General features: G+C 41.7%; 1 long non-coding RNA gene across 1 annotated transcript; it reads left to right on the top strand.

Annotated features, from left to right (window-relative positions):
• LOC104910247 lies at positions 1-13,430 on the top strand. The gene is made up of 3 exons (XR_792911.3): positions 1-13; positions 187-309; positions 13,229-13,430. It is a non-coding gene; the product is annotated as an uncharacterized LOC104910247 (long non-coding RNA).
• The last annotated feature ends 1,430 nt before the right edge of the window (positions 13,431-14,860 follow it).

The following is a 14,860-nucleotide window of genomic DNA, read 5'->3' as shown; positions in this document are numbered from 1 at the left end:
GCTCCCGCAGCAAGTGAGTACCCGCGGGGCAGCGCCGTGCCCGGGCGGGGTAGTCGCACAGCTTGGGGGGCCTTGCTGGCGGCGGGGTGAGCCGAGACGGGCTGGGCTGGAGTGCCGGGACGTGCGGGGCCCCTCGCGCCTCTACCGCTGCCCGGCGCTAACGCCTCGTGTCTCTTCTGCCCGCAGGAACTGGTGTGCGTACATCGTGAACAAGAACGTCAGCTGCTCGGTGCTGGACGGGACCGAGAGCTACGTCCAGGCCCAATACAAGTGCGCCTGGAACGAGTTTCCCTGCCGACCGACCCCGGTGTAAGTAGCCGAGGAGGAGGCGGCGGTGGGAGGGGAAGCGTTCAGTTGTACGAAGTCCTCCTGAAGCCTAATCACGATCCCGGCGGCAGCGATGGCCGTGCTCGGGGCTGCACCCCAAAACGAGCACAGCCCGGGCGAGACGGCCGTCCTGCTCTAGCCTGCGGTCCCCGAGCGCGCCCCGAAGCCAGCGCTCTCTTTTATTGCAAACATAAGGCCGCTGGAACTAATTAGAGCCACATTGAATCTGTTGGTGCGTTCGCTGTGCGAACTGACCGGGATGGGGGAGCTGTGCTGGCACACCGCGCCGCGCTGCCTGCCCGGGCCCGCGGGCCGCTGCCACGGGCGGCTGGAGCCCTGCACCTGCTGGCTGCACACCTGTGTGCTGCTCCGGGTTGTACCGGGCTGTGTGCTGAGCACGGCGGACCTGGGGCTGCTCTGCGCAGCTGGATCAGCGAGTAACAGCAAGGGAGAGCCAGGAGTGTGAGCCAGTGTGTTTGCAGCTCCTCCATCAGTTGCCCGTCCAGCAAGGAGTGCAGCCAATGCAGTGATTTGTGCAGGGCGTGATGCAAAGTTGCTTGTTTGGTTTAGCTTCTGTGATCGTGAAAAAGGGCGACAAAGCTGCGAAGGGTCTGGAGCGTTATGGGAAGCAGCTGAGGGAGCTGGGGTGGTTCAGACAGGTGGAGAGGAAGCTTAGCAGTGACCTTATTGCTCTCTACAACTGCCTCAAAGGAGGTTGTGGCAAGGTGGAAGTTGACCTCTTCTCCCAGGTAACAGCATTAGGATAAGAGGGTATGGGAGTTGCACCGAGGGAGGACCAGGTTGGATATTAGAGAAAATTTCTTCTCAGGAAGAGTGATCAGGCAGAGGTTGCGCAGGGAAGTGGTAGAGTCACCACCGGTGGAGATGTTCATGAAAGGGGTAGATGTGGCCCTGAGGGATGTGGTTAGTGAGTATGGTGAGAATGGGCCGATGGTTGGATATGATCTTAGAGGTCTTTTCCAAACTTCATGATTCTGTGATTAACTGTGAGCACACAGCCTGCAGGGTGAGCAGCACTTAGAGCTCAGCCTGCTGTGTTGAGGCTGTGGTCTCGCAGGTGGAGCAGGAAGTGGGGACAGCTGCACTGCTCTGTGGCTAATCTCTGCCAAATTCCTTTCCTCAGTTTCCCCAGTGGAAGAGCAGCAGTACTTGCACTCTCTTATTGAAAAACTGTACCTGATGAGTGCACTGTGGAACTATCTCACCTTCTCCAGAAGTCATTGGGAAGACTCCCAGATTTTGGGGGGCTCAGGCTTACACGTGGACTGAGCTGATGGCAAGGATTCTTTTAGGACAAATAACTGTTTTTGATTTTGACATGTGGGTAACTGGTTTTAATTTGACATGAGAAAGTGAGGCCATGACTGATACTGCTTGGTGCCTGGTGCTACTGGAGTGAACTGTGTACGATGATGGTACTGCCTTCCCGGGGCCTGGGACAATAGATATTGGGTATTTGGCATTTGAATGCACTGCTTTTTGTTTGTTTGTTTGCTTGTTTAGAAAAATAGCTTTTCTCTTTTGGGATATATAAATACAGGAATTTGAGGCAAATAACAAAGGCAGCAGGCAGCCAAGTCACACTGTCTTGTGTAATTTCCCTTGTTTCTCTCTGGGATATTGAACTGGCCACTTTGGACTTGCGATTGAGGCTGTGTAATGGAGCGTACACTCCGTTGCACAGTCTCAGTAGTGGAGCTGTGGAGAAGTGAGGAAGGGTTACAGCTGAGCTCTGTGGACACATAAATCAGCAATCATGTAAGGAAGGAATTTCAGAGGTGGTAAATTAGCATTTTCTTAGACCATCTGCTAGTAGATGATGAAGAAAGCGCAAAGACATTGCTTCTGGCTTAGGAAATTGCTGAACCACAAACTGGTTGAACTAGTGGCAGCTTTGGCGAGAGTCAGAAAGGGAAGCCCTGCTCCAGTTGGGGACTGAACTGGATGACCTTCAGAAGTCACATCCCCTTCCAAATTACACTGTAGTTCTAAGAAATTGCACTGCCTGTCCTTCAGCTTTTCCTACGTGTCTGGTGATGGATATGTGGCTAAATGTTTGTGCTTGCCTGCTGTGGCCAATCTCATGGAACTTTTCTGTTCTTTGAGAATGGAATTAAATGCTTAGTGTATGCCTTTGTTTCCTGAATTTGACTTTTTGGTGAACGTAAGTGTAGTTTTATTCATACCCCAGGTGGCAACTGCTACCTAATTCCACGTTCTTAATATAAAATATTCTAAGTACCTATTGTAGCAGCAGCCAGTGAGCACGGAAAGCAGCTGGAATGTCCTTTAAGCAGATCCTATCAAAGTCTTGAAATTTTATTGTGTACAAAACAATCTTCTCATAGGCAGTGACTTATTTTTCTGTCTGTTGCTGGTATGCTTGTTTTCTTAGCAGCAGAGTAAGAAAATAACTAATCCAATGTGTTTGAAATACATTGTTCAAATCCTGCACACCACTGCGCCCAGGAATAACTTCCTTCAGGTGGAAAGTATTGTTTAATTGAGAAGGAATAGTGATTTAAATAACAAAATATGTTTATATATGTTTGCTAGCTCAGTTCCTAGCTAGCAAATAGAATAGGACAGGAAAGAGCTATAAAAGAAACAAAGAAATGGCTATGAGGATTTTTCTGGAGTTATTCTCTTTTTTCCTTTATATGTGGGCATAGAGAAGTTAAAAATTAACTAAACAGTAGAGATTCATTGGAATAAACAACAGTCTCTGTGTAGTCTCCTTTCTGATACTCTTGATTTATCTGAGACCTCATTCTGTTACAGACGTTGGGTACAGGGAGATCCGAATCAAACAAAGAATTTACTGTATCAAAGATGTATGGGTTTTATTAGTACTTGAGCTGGGTTGTGGTCACTCAGTGGATTAGTTGAAGAGCCCTTCTGGTGTTTCGGTACAGCCCAGGTTATGCGCAGCAAGTACTTAAATAGTTCTGTGCATTTAAGGCGCTGTGAGTATTTCACTGCCTTAAGCATACAGTGTGCTCCTGAGTTCCAAGTGTTCTTCATTTCTGGGAGTGTTAGGTGTTGCAGATATGAATTACAGTCATCAGACTTTTTGTTTCAGTACAAATAGAAAGCTCTTGTGATTAAGCCTAAAAATTATTTACATGCATGAGCCCATTATGTCCATTCAAATATCATTCTACTCCTAAAATGTTAAGTGGAAGCTCAGGAAATAATTAGATTTCATTGTTCAAATGTTTTATAGATATTTGGGCTCAGTAATATGTTTCCTTACTGAACAGTTAGGGGATGCTTTGGCCGATTAAGGTGTCAGGGATAAATGTGAGTTAGTGTGGCTGCCTAAGAGATAGGAGGAGAGGGAGTACAAAGAAGAAGCAGAAGTGCCCTTTGAAGTATGTTCCCTTTGAAGTTCGGGGACTCCTGATTTATTTTATTTAGAAATGTGACTGGTGAAGGAGAGAGAAACTTTGTTATTAATGAGTCACAGGCAAGAAGGATACTTATATGAAAATATTAGTCTTGTTACGCACCAAAGAGATCTTTATGTTTGAAATTTAGCATTGTTTCATAAATAGCTGACCTCTCCCCACTTACTGTGCCGCAAATTTCCTTTCCTGGCTTTCTCATGAGTAGTTTAGAAACTCAATTAGCTTAAAAGCAAATTGTACAATCTCCTTGACTAGATTATGCAGACTTTTGAGGGCTGTGGATCTGCTGTAATGCCCCATGTTAGAGGGGCTGGTGGAGCAGGGAGCCTGGTCAGGACTTTCAGGGACATGATTAGTGGGCAGTATCGGTGGTAGGGGTGGACAGTTGGACTAGATGATCTAAGAGGTCTTTTCCAACCTTAATGATTCTCTAATTCTGTGTTGGACATTCTCAGGTCAATGTAGCTGCTTCGGCATGGGATGTTGTTATTGGATTGACTATAACTTAGATGCTCCAGCTTCTAGCCCAGCATTTTGGGGCAAAATTGCTTTCACTAGTAAAGTTAAATTGATAATAAGCCAGCCTGTGAGGTGAACAAGGGGAATGCTTTCTGGTTTTTCATTGTTGCTCCAGAACTGGCAAGCAGGATGTCCCTGCCCGTGGAGAGCTGGAGAGTATGAGGCAGTAAATCAAACAGAAAAACTTAGACTGGGAGGAACCCCTGGAGGTCACGTAATTGCCCCCGTGACCCCCAGCTAACAGCAGAGCTAGCTTTAAAGTTGTCATGTTGCCCAGGGACTTGAAGAAAGGATGTTTATCAGATTCCCCCAATTCTGATAACAGTCCCCATTAATTCTGCGCATGTGCATATAGATAAGTGTGTGCTCAAGTGAATAATGAGTCTGGTCACTTGTCTTTAGCTTGTGGGCAGTGGATTTCATGATTTAGTGTGAGCGTCTTATCTTAATGCTAATGATCAACATGTAACAAGCAACCCTATTACTCCAGTAGATTGCACATGCTTAGAAAACTGCCAAGAAAGTTACAAATGAATCAATAGCTAAATTAGCAAACCTTTCCAAATCTCTCATTGAGCAATGTTTTCCAACTTCTTGTATTAAATAACTTTAAACAAGCCTGCTCCCACAGCAAAGTTCAGTCATTGCCAAGGGGAAGACTTAAGGCAAAAAGACTGAAGTAACTTTAGAGACTTGCTGCTGGTTTTCTGTAATCATAAATGTCAGGATAGCTGACTATACTGATTAGTTACACTCAGCTTTAAATAACCAATATACAAGACTTATTAATAAAAATATTTTGAGAAGTGGAAATTTTCCTGCTGGCACACAGGATGTCAGACTTCCAGTTCAGTTCAGATGGCTATATTGAATTATCGTTCTCTGGCAACCTCAGAGAGTCCTGGGTGGAGCACACCAGTCCTCGTCTAGGAGCATGTAGTAAATCCACATGTAGTTTTCAATCCTTGAACAGTCCCAGTGTTGCTTTCTCTGAGAACGCTCAGTTGATGGAAATGAAGCAGTGTCAGAGCACTCAGCACCGGGCAGGATCAAGCCTAAGACATACAAGTCAGTACAGGATCAGACGCTGTGCTTGCCTCTGGCTTCTAGCAGCGCATATCTCATCGGAAAAACTTTCAGGATGCACAAGAAGTTGAGGGCTATTTCATGTTTCCCCTTGAAATATCTAGAAAAGTCTTTAGAGATTTTTTTTTTCCTCCTTAGGTATTTTGTATGAAGCAGAATTTCTTTGTACAGGCTCCAGCTAGCTGACTGCATAGGGAGTTTAGCCTAAGGGATTCTGCATTGAAAACAGTAAGGAAACTTAAACAACTTCAGAGCATACTTCAGTTTCCTGGAGTGCTTGTTTGATAATCTTTGAGAGCCTGCTGAGCATGGTAAACTTTCCTGGCAATCTCCCTGAGCTTGAAACTGTGCATCTCTACACACTCAGTGCAACAATGACTTTCTTCTCTGTGAATTGGACAGGGGATTTTAATTTCATACATCATTCATAGTTTGTTGCTGTAATTCAGAAAGCCAGAAACTGTTCCTCAGTTCACATTAATGTAAATAATTATACTTCTTTGTGTTCTTCTGGTTTGAGAAGTATATGACCTACAGGTCTGGGGCCTCTTCTGTTTCCAAAATAACAGATTGTTAATTTTTGGGAGCTGCAGACCCACTTAAGGTCTATTTTGTCATAAATCACCCCCTGGAAAACAAAAACAAAAGGAAAAAAAAAAACAACTAAAAAATATTTTGCATCATTAGAAAGTGAGCAGTTCCTGTTTTAGACATTGCTGATTATTCCTCCCCTCTTCCCACAGTTCTACGGACATTTGACCTCCTTGCTTTCAGTTCTCATCTTTCCTCTCCCCTCCAGTTCACTTTGACTTGGTGTCTTGGTAAACTATCAGCTCTCAGAGCAGATTGTGTTTTGTTGTGAAGATTGAGATCTTAGCTAGTCCCACAGGCTGGCTCTTGTGTTCATAACAAGGCTGGTTATCCATTCCATATACATAATTTGTATGTTTTAATCTATTAGCAGTAGCTCACACTTAGAATTAAGCTTGTGTCTTCAGCAGTGGAAGCAAAAGGGTCACTGCCGGAGCTGCTGTTTCTCAGGGAGCTTTATCAGAGCAGTACACTGCATTTTCACCTGGCCTTTGCACTGGTGTAAGGTGAAAAGCTTGGTCCCCACTGCAGGCAGGAGCAGGTGAAGGTGTTGTAAGCATGGGAACTGTTGCTGCATCCTTTTCTGTTCTGTCAATGTTGGACCTCTGCACAGTGCTGTCCTGCAAAACTCTTGGATTCTTGGGCTCTAATATCCCATTTTACTTAGCTTTTCTTTTGTTTTGTTTTGTTTCTGTAGAGTCAAAGAATCATTAGATTTGGAAGGGACTCTTAAAGGCCATGTTGTCCAAATCCCCTGCAATGAACAGGGGCCTCTACAGCTGCATCAGGTTTTTAGTAGCTTATTGTTGGTCTATCAGCATGTGGTTGACTGGCATATGTTTATCTTGTGACAAAATAGAAGGAAGTAATCATGTAAGAAGTACAGATCTCGAGAACAAAGCTGCACTTTAAACTTTACCTATAAGTTCCTTAAATACATCCTATATATTTGTTTCTCTGCTTGTAGAAGATGATGCCTGCCTGGTTTTCAGAGGTAATAATTCAGTGACATTAAGAATATTAAAATCTACACCTGAAACTTAGTTTTTGGTCATTTTTTTATTGGAGTTTAGTGGTCAGCTTATTAAAAATAAAATCCTTGGTGACTGACATATATTCCAATCTCTCTCTCCATGTATATATACATGCATATCTCACTGAGACGTATCTCTCTAAAAGACCTGTGGTCTTTTGCCTCTCTTATGTTCAAAAAAAAAAAAAAAGTTTTACTTGTAAAATTCTTTTGAATACATTGAATCAATCTCAGTACTAAGGAGAACCATGTGAAAGATTAGGTTGTAGTGAGCTGATTTTGACAGGGTGGTTCTCTGATCCTTCCCTGTCACCAGTAGATGATGGGACAGTATTCTTTAGAGGTAGAAGAAAGCAACTTTTGTCTATCTGTCCTAAAGTGCTGATGTGCTGGGAATAGAATGGGAGGGAAGGATCCAGGTCACCTGTGCCACATTCCAGCCCGCTCACAGTTTCTTCCAGACTTGAGGCAAATGCTCCTGTTGTGCTTCTCACGTGGTGTGAAGGGACAGAGACTTCACTCACAGGTCTTACATAAAGACCTGACCGTGGCCTTTGGGGAACTTTAGCTGAGATGGCTACAGCTGGGCCAGGCACTGGGCTGGTGAAAAAGGCTCCGACCTCAGCTCCTGGTAACGCTTGTCTCATTGTTCTTTGCAATCTTGGAAAGCAAAACTGACCGCTAAAGGAAAAAGCAAGGGTAAAGATGAGACTTTCATAAGTCTGTAAGAAGTAACTTAGTGTCTCTAAATGCCAGATCAAAATCAGTAACCATTTTTGGGTTTATTAGGATTCTTTTTAAATAGATTTTTAGTCACCTAGACTTTTAAGTTAATCTGCTCCTGTCAAAATGTCTTCACCAGTTGCTCTAAATGCCTTAGGATAAATTCCAAGTGAAGACATATTCTTCTTACATTAAGCTCATCGTGGACTAGTGACAGCAGACAGAAAATAGCTGTCACTGCTGCTGTGTAGATTAGCAGCTGCCACTGCTGCAAGATTATAAATGAGCAAAATGCAGAGATAGGATTCAGCTCACCCTAACTTCACTTCTTTGCCTTACAGAGATACACATATGAGTATGGAAAATTAGATATCTACAGTTACGGTGACTCAAGTGCAGGTCAGTAGTGTCCAACATGCTGTTTGATTAATCTCATGGAAATAGGACTTCAGGATGAGATGCTGCCCAGTTTAGACTCAGCTGGCTGTTCTGTTCCCTTAGTGGCACTACATGCAGCTGGTGCCAATCCACACACTGTAGGCACCTGAAGTTAGGTGTCCTGAATCTCACTGTTAGTGACAATGACTAAATGTCTGCTTGGTTTCACTGGAACTGGAATTTCTGCCACCGTCTGTAGGGGCTACTAGTAGGTCCAGACTGTTGGGAAATAGAAGACGTGGGTTTATCTAATACTAGCTCAGTAGCTGTGTGGGAGTAATGAACAATTTAGGTATATTTTCAGCCGAAGCCCATTCAGCCTGCAAAATAAAAAAATACTTTTTCAAAATGTGATTGCATTTCACTTTATCTTATAGGTAAGTGATGGGTGAGGAGGAGTTGTGTGCTATGCCAGCACCCCCACTGAAGTATATTGGAGATTTGGATGGCAGGGATGTGCCAGAGCATACTAGATCATTTAGAAAGAGTGGATCTACATTCAGTAAAAGCATTAAGTAATGAAGATTAGCTATCTTATATTCAATGAGACCACAATTTGCAGGCCTCTGAAGTTATGGGACCTGTTCCAATGACTACAGAGTTCTGGACTGACCTTGAAGTTTTGTGCTCAGAATAAACATTTTATACACTGCTTATGTAGAAACATGCTGATTCTGCAGTCCCTTGCTCACAGTGAGGATGTGGTGGCAGTTATCTCCTTGCATTTCCCTAAAGATTGAATGTTAATATCTAGTTACAGAACTGAGCCATATGTTTTCCCACCAATTTCGTCCAAATGTTTCTGATTTGTTTTATCGCTGTTAGGTGACATTCCAAATATCAGTGCTAACTGCTTCCTTCTGTGGCTTAGCACCCTGAGAAAATTATAGCTCATTCCATAGTCAAAATGTCTAGCTTTCGAAGCAAACATGTATTTTTAATTAAAGCGTTTTCATAAGAAAATACTTTTCTCTCAAAGAGGAAGAGATGCTGGACATTACTGTTGCACTGTACTACTTCAGTTCAACTGTGAAATACTTAGTTACTAAAAATGAAGATGTACATTATCTGAATGTGTTGTCTCATTTCATCACCGTGTTGAATTCATGGCAAAGGTAATAGGCATTAGTTGCTAAAACTCTGTTGTGGAAAGACTCCTAAAAACCCAGCTGTTCTTATTTTCTTTCTTACAGGGAAAAATGAGACTATTGAAATCACTCTCTGTTCATGCTTTCTAAAAGAATGACCTCATTAATATTATTTGACTTAATTCAACAAAAGGATATGATCATCTTCTTTAGCTGAGGATCCTCATGAGTGGGTTATTGAGGTACAATAAATGCTGGCGGTACAAGTTTTAATCATATAAGGAAAAAATTGCCATCTGTGAGACACTTGTAAAAATAATTGTGACTATTAACACTTACTTGAATAGCAGAAATCAACTGGAGGAACACTTAATGTGTTATTAACTTTTTAGTTATGTTCCAACATATGCAGTCATTAAAGTGGGGCCAAAGTTCTTTAAGAGACTTAAGGAACTTTTCTGAATCTATTTGACTAAACTGCTTCCTTACATAACTGTGTAGAGATTCACATCTATGAGATAAAATATGGGTACAAAATATTGTTAAAAGCTGTCCAATTGTGTAGAGAAGCAACATTATATTGACGTTGTCTCTTTTTCTATTCTGAGTATATTTTGTAATCCCTGATGTGAGTGTAAGTGAGCAACTTGATTGAAAGTACTGCAGATATAAATATAGACTTGTTCAGTAGCTCCTGTCATTAATTATGTAGAACTGCAAATTATTTTTTGGATGTGCTCTCTATCAGAAAGTTACGTTTTGCTTTTGTTTCGTCAGAACCGTTTCCAAGAATATAATTGTGTTTGGTGCTGTTGCACTGTTAAATGCTGGCACAGCCCTGGAAGTCTGCAGCTCCCCAGCTGAAATCCACCCTGTGAGCAAAGTTCTGGATTTAAAAACCTCTTTTAACAAGTTGTATAATTTGCCCATATGAACAATATTAAGCATGATTCCTTTAGATTTTTTTCTATGTTCTTCTTTTGTATGTGATAGAGTCTTGTAATTTACTGTTAGCTGAATATTGAAGTCGTCTGAGGTGTCTGCATTGATGAACATGACTGTAGAGGAAGTATGCATAAACTTGTCTGAGCTATGATTGAAGTAACAGGAATGGTACAAGGAAAATTGTTTAATTTGAGTAATCAAATCCGTATTTTGCACTAAAGTTGTTCTTATTCCTTTTACAGAATTGCCTTTAGCTATATTCTTAAACATTCTCCATGGAAAGAAATAGGGAAATGCAACTTGGTGGTGTCAGAAGACGGTCAAAATAGTTGGATTTGCAGGAGGGATTTTGGCCCTGAAAGTATGGGAAGGAACACACACAGAGCTGTGAGCAGTTAAGTGCTTTATGGAAATCAGAGAAAAGTATGTACTACCATTTCCGGCATAGGAAAATTGATCTGGAAGTTTGAGTTTGTACTTCAGTAATGTGGTGCTTGTGAAAGAGATGGTAATGACTCTTCAACCACTTCAAACCCCTAAAGCATCTAGCTAATCCTGACACTTCTCTGCCTCTAGCAGCTGGTTCAAAGGGAGGGAGTTGTACCCAAATTCCCTAAGTGAGATGTGGTTTAACATTCAGATAAGCAAGAAGGAAAAGGAAGTTCATGGGTGGCTGGGATGTTGTCCTTTCCAGTGGTGCCCTCTACGCTGCACTCATCTATTTAATTTTTAAGCACTTGACCTTGACATGTCTGCACTTTACATTTGTAAACAGCATTCAGCAGACGTTTTCATGAACACAGTAAAAGAAATTATGAGCTTGAGACCAGCCCACAGCTGTTTCGTGTATTGCAAAGGTAAAGAAAAAAAAAAGAAAAAAAGTCTGGAAACCCACTTGGAGTTAATGTTCACCAAGTCAGAATCAGAAAACCTGATAACCACAGCAGACCACCACAGCTGGGAGTGGCTGACAGACAGATTTACAGCCAGACTCACCCTTGCCTTTCTGTTAAGAGAAAAGAGAATCCAGTATGGCTCGTTAGACTGACTACTGTTTGGCCCCAAAACAGTTGTGAAAAGACAACATTGTCTCTAGTCAAAGTAACTTTTTGCCCTTCAATGAGAGGTTGGAGGGTAGATAATGGCAGAACAAGGGGAAATGGTTTTAAGTTGAAGGTGGGAAGATTTAGGTTGGATATCAGGGGGAAGCTCTTTACCAGGAGAGTGGTGAGGTGCTGGAACAGGCTGCTCAGAGAGGTTATGGATGCCCTGTCCCTGGAGGTGTTCAAGGCCTGGTTGGATGGGGCTCTGGCAGCCTGGTCTAGTATTAAGTGTGAAGTTTGGTGGCCCTGCATGTGCAGGGGAGGTGGAGATTCGTGATCCTTGAGGTCCCTTCCAATCCAAGCCATTCCATGATGCTGTGGTTATAGATGAAGCCCTAACACAAAATTAGAATACATTGTTGCAAAACTGGGGAAGAAACAAACTAGTATTTAACACTTTGAACTCCCCCGCCCCAAATTTGTGAAGCAGCTCATGAAAACACACACAGCAAATGGCTATCAGATGTAGGGCGTATTAAAATTATGTCTGTGAAGTGGGAGATGTTGCGTAAATATATATATATATATATTTCTTTAATTATTTGCAAATGTGGTAGAAAAAGTCGTGGAGATTAACAGTTAAACTCTTTTACATTTGATACAAACTGCTTCACAGTTGGCGCAATACTTTCCATCTGATAGCTAATTACCAATCAATTTTAAACAAAAAGGGAGTTTGCATACTAATACAAGAAAACATTTAATGAAACATGGAGTCGATTCTTTGTGATAGCACAGCTGTTTCTGGTTCTGCTCTGTATTCTCTGTGTCCTAAAAGACACTCTGTATGAATGAAATCTGTTGGAGAGCTCTTGTTGAATCCTTTCCTGATGCCTTTTGTTTCTTGTACGGTATTACTGCTCTAAGGGCATCTCAGTTGGGAAACACGTCTGTCTTTAATGGAAGCAAACTGAAATAGTCTTCAAAAAAAATAGACCTAAAAACTGCAAGCACTATAAAATTACTTTTATTCACAGAAAGGAATTGGTATGAGGAATTGGGATAACTTTTTGTTTATATTAAAGAATGTGTTCCTGGTATACTACTCGTGTTTTATTTATTTTCCTCGTTTAGTCTGTATTTATTCCGTATTCTTTCTTTATTACAAATTTACTTTTATCAATGCAAAGTGAGCTATTCCTTAAGTCGATGCAGTTTTTATAAAATAAAACAGCTTCTGAAATTTGGCTTGGGGGGATTCCATATTATATGTGCATAAGGAAAACCGTGGAAATAATCTTGGTTAAAGAAAGTTGTACAATCAGAAGCAGTTTGCTATTTAATAACTTTTGAGCAAGTAATTGGGGATTCTTGAAGTTGTATGCACATAATGTGCAGGTTTGTCTGCAAGATCCTCTTGAGCTTAACTGGGACAATGAAGTGAGGAAGAGTTGCTTCCTTCATTGGTCCTTGCCTTTCTTCCGGCTCCTTCTTTCATGTCCTTATCTGACTCATGCTCTCAGTGTTTTGTCTTTTCCTGGAACAGTCTTCTTGGCTTTAACTGCCCTGTACACACAGATTATGTGGAGGAATGTTTAAGTGGTGACTATGGAGAGACAAAGCAGGCAGAAACATTTTGTGATATCAGGTTACTGCTAGAGGAGCCTCATGGGTGGGTTTGTGATGACAAGTAGTTAGAGGAGAAAAGTTTTGAATTTATAGAGTAATCCATACTCTGGCAGTCGCTGTTACTCTCAGCAGTGTCTGGTGGACCCTTCCCCCAGCACGTTATCCCACTTGCTCTGGCCGTGCTCTCCCTGAAGTGGCCTTGGTTAAGTGCAGGTAACTTTAAAACCTGGACAAAAACATTTGTTCATTTGGTGTTCCAAGAAGAAAATGAAGTGCACGTGAAATGATTTTAAAGGGAAAACAGTCTTAATTTTAGGTTTGATCCGGATAACAGATTAGGTTACAAATAATTTAAAATACTCTCTGTTTTGGCAGATACCGAACAAGTTTCAGACCTCGCTACACGGTTGCATATAAGACTGTGACAGAGCTAGAATGGAGATGCTGTCCTGGGTACAAAGGTGAAGACTGCAGAGAAGGGCCGTCGGAACAGCCTAGGGCAGCTCGTCGACCCACAACACCAGCAAAAGCTATTGTGAAGAAAGGCTTGGGTAACTTATTCTTTGAGTTTTGGTATGCATGATCATGTCTGATTTCTTGCTTTTCCTCTTAATAATCGTTGTGGTTTTGATTAAACCCAACTGCTGGCAGCTACAGGATCCGTATGGAAGATGCTGTGTGGTGGGAAAATAATAGCCAGGCAACGGTAATCTTAATACAGAGAATTTCCTGAAGAATAACGGAGGGATGGGTGTGGAACACTGGCCATAAATGCCAACTGTCTGCTCGTGATTCAGGAAAATATTAAGGGGGTTTTTTTTGTTTTTTTTTTCTAGTTGTATGAAGAGATTTTGTGTTTGTTTGTTTGTTTCTTCAGTCTTTGGGAAGAAAGATATATTTGAGAGGAGCTGCAATTAAAACAAAAAAGAACGTACTAATTTTAATACTAGGTAATTCTTCCTAGCAGTTTCACAGTGCTTTGTTTGTTCAAGGACTTGAGCAGATTTTACAGATTTATATTAGATTACTTGCCTTAAGTAATGGGTAAGAGAATAATAAGCCTCAAATGCTGAAAAAATACCTTAAAGAATGAATTATGTTTGTATAAGATACTATATTCTTAAAGGATAAGAGGAGTGTTCTTACTATAGTATTATGACTTTTACAATTAAGAAAAGATGATGAAAAGATGTTTCCTTCCAAAGGGCTTTTTCACAGCATCATAGGAGATTAATGTCACATACAGCACTTAATCAGATTTCCAGTGGCTTTTCTAATGTAGTTGGATGAAGTGGTTTGAATACATGGCCTTAAATTATTCCTATAGATTATATACATTCTTTAAAAATAGGCTTTTGAATATTTTAGTAGCCCACCTAAAATATTATTTCCAAAGGTTGATAATAAAACACAGCAATCTCTTTAGTAACTTGTGTGCTGCTTATATAGAGAGATTATCTTTCTGCTCCTACAAAAAATCCCCAAAAAACTGTTTCCATGAAAACATGGACCAATGTGTATGCAGTAGCTATACTCCATATGTTCATACTTCTTCAGTATTAAATTGGCCACCATGCCAGTCTTGAATATCCTTTGTGCTGTCGTTAAGCTGAAATCCAGTTTAAGAATAATTCCAATTTCGTGGCTTTCAGAACCTATCTTAATGTTGTCTTACCTTATAGCTTGGAACCAATGGTAGGATTCTTTAGTCTGAAAATTAAACTTAATTAATTGCATGCACCAATACAGACTGGGGGATGAACTGCTGGAGAGGAGCTCTGCAGAGAGGGACCTGGGCGTCCTGGTGGACGACAGGTTGGCCATGAGCCAGCAGTGTGCCCTCGTGGCCAAAAAAGGCCAATGGCATTCTGGGGTGCATTAAAAAGAGCGTGTCCAGCAGGTCGAGGGAGGTGATCCTCCCCCTCTACTCTGCCCTGGTAGGGCCTCATCTGGAGTACTGTGTCCAGTTCTGGGCTCCCCAGTACAAAAAGACAGGGATCTCTTGGA

This window comes from Meleagris gallopavo, chromosome 3 (genome assembly GCF_000146605.3).
Source record: "Meleagris gallopavo isolate NT-WF06-2002-E0010 breed Aviagen turkey brand Nicholas breeding stock chromosome 3, Turkey_5.1, whole genome shotgun sequence".
Classification (NCBI taxonomy): Eukaryota; Metazoa; Chordata; class Aves; order Galliformes; family Phasianidae; genus Meleagris; species Meleagris gallopavo.
This window is presented reverse-complemented; position numbering and strand designations above follow the sequence as displayed.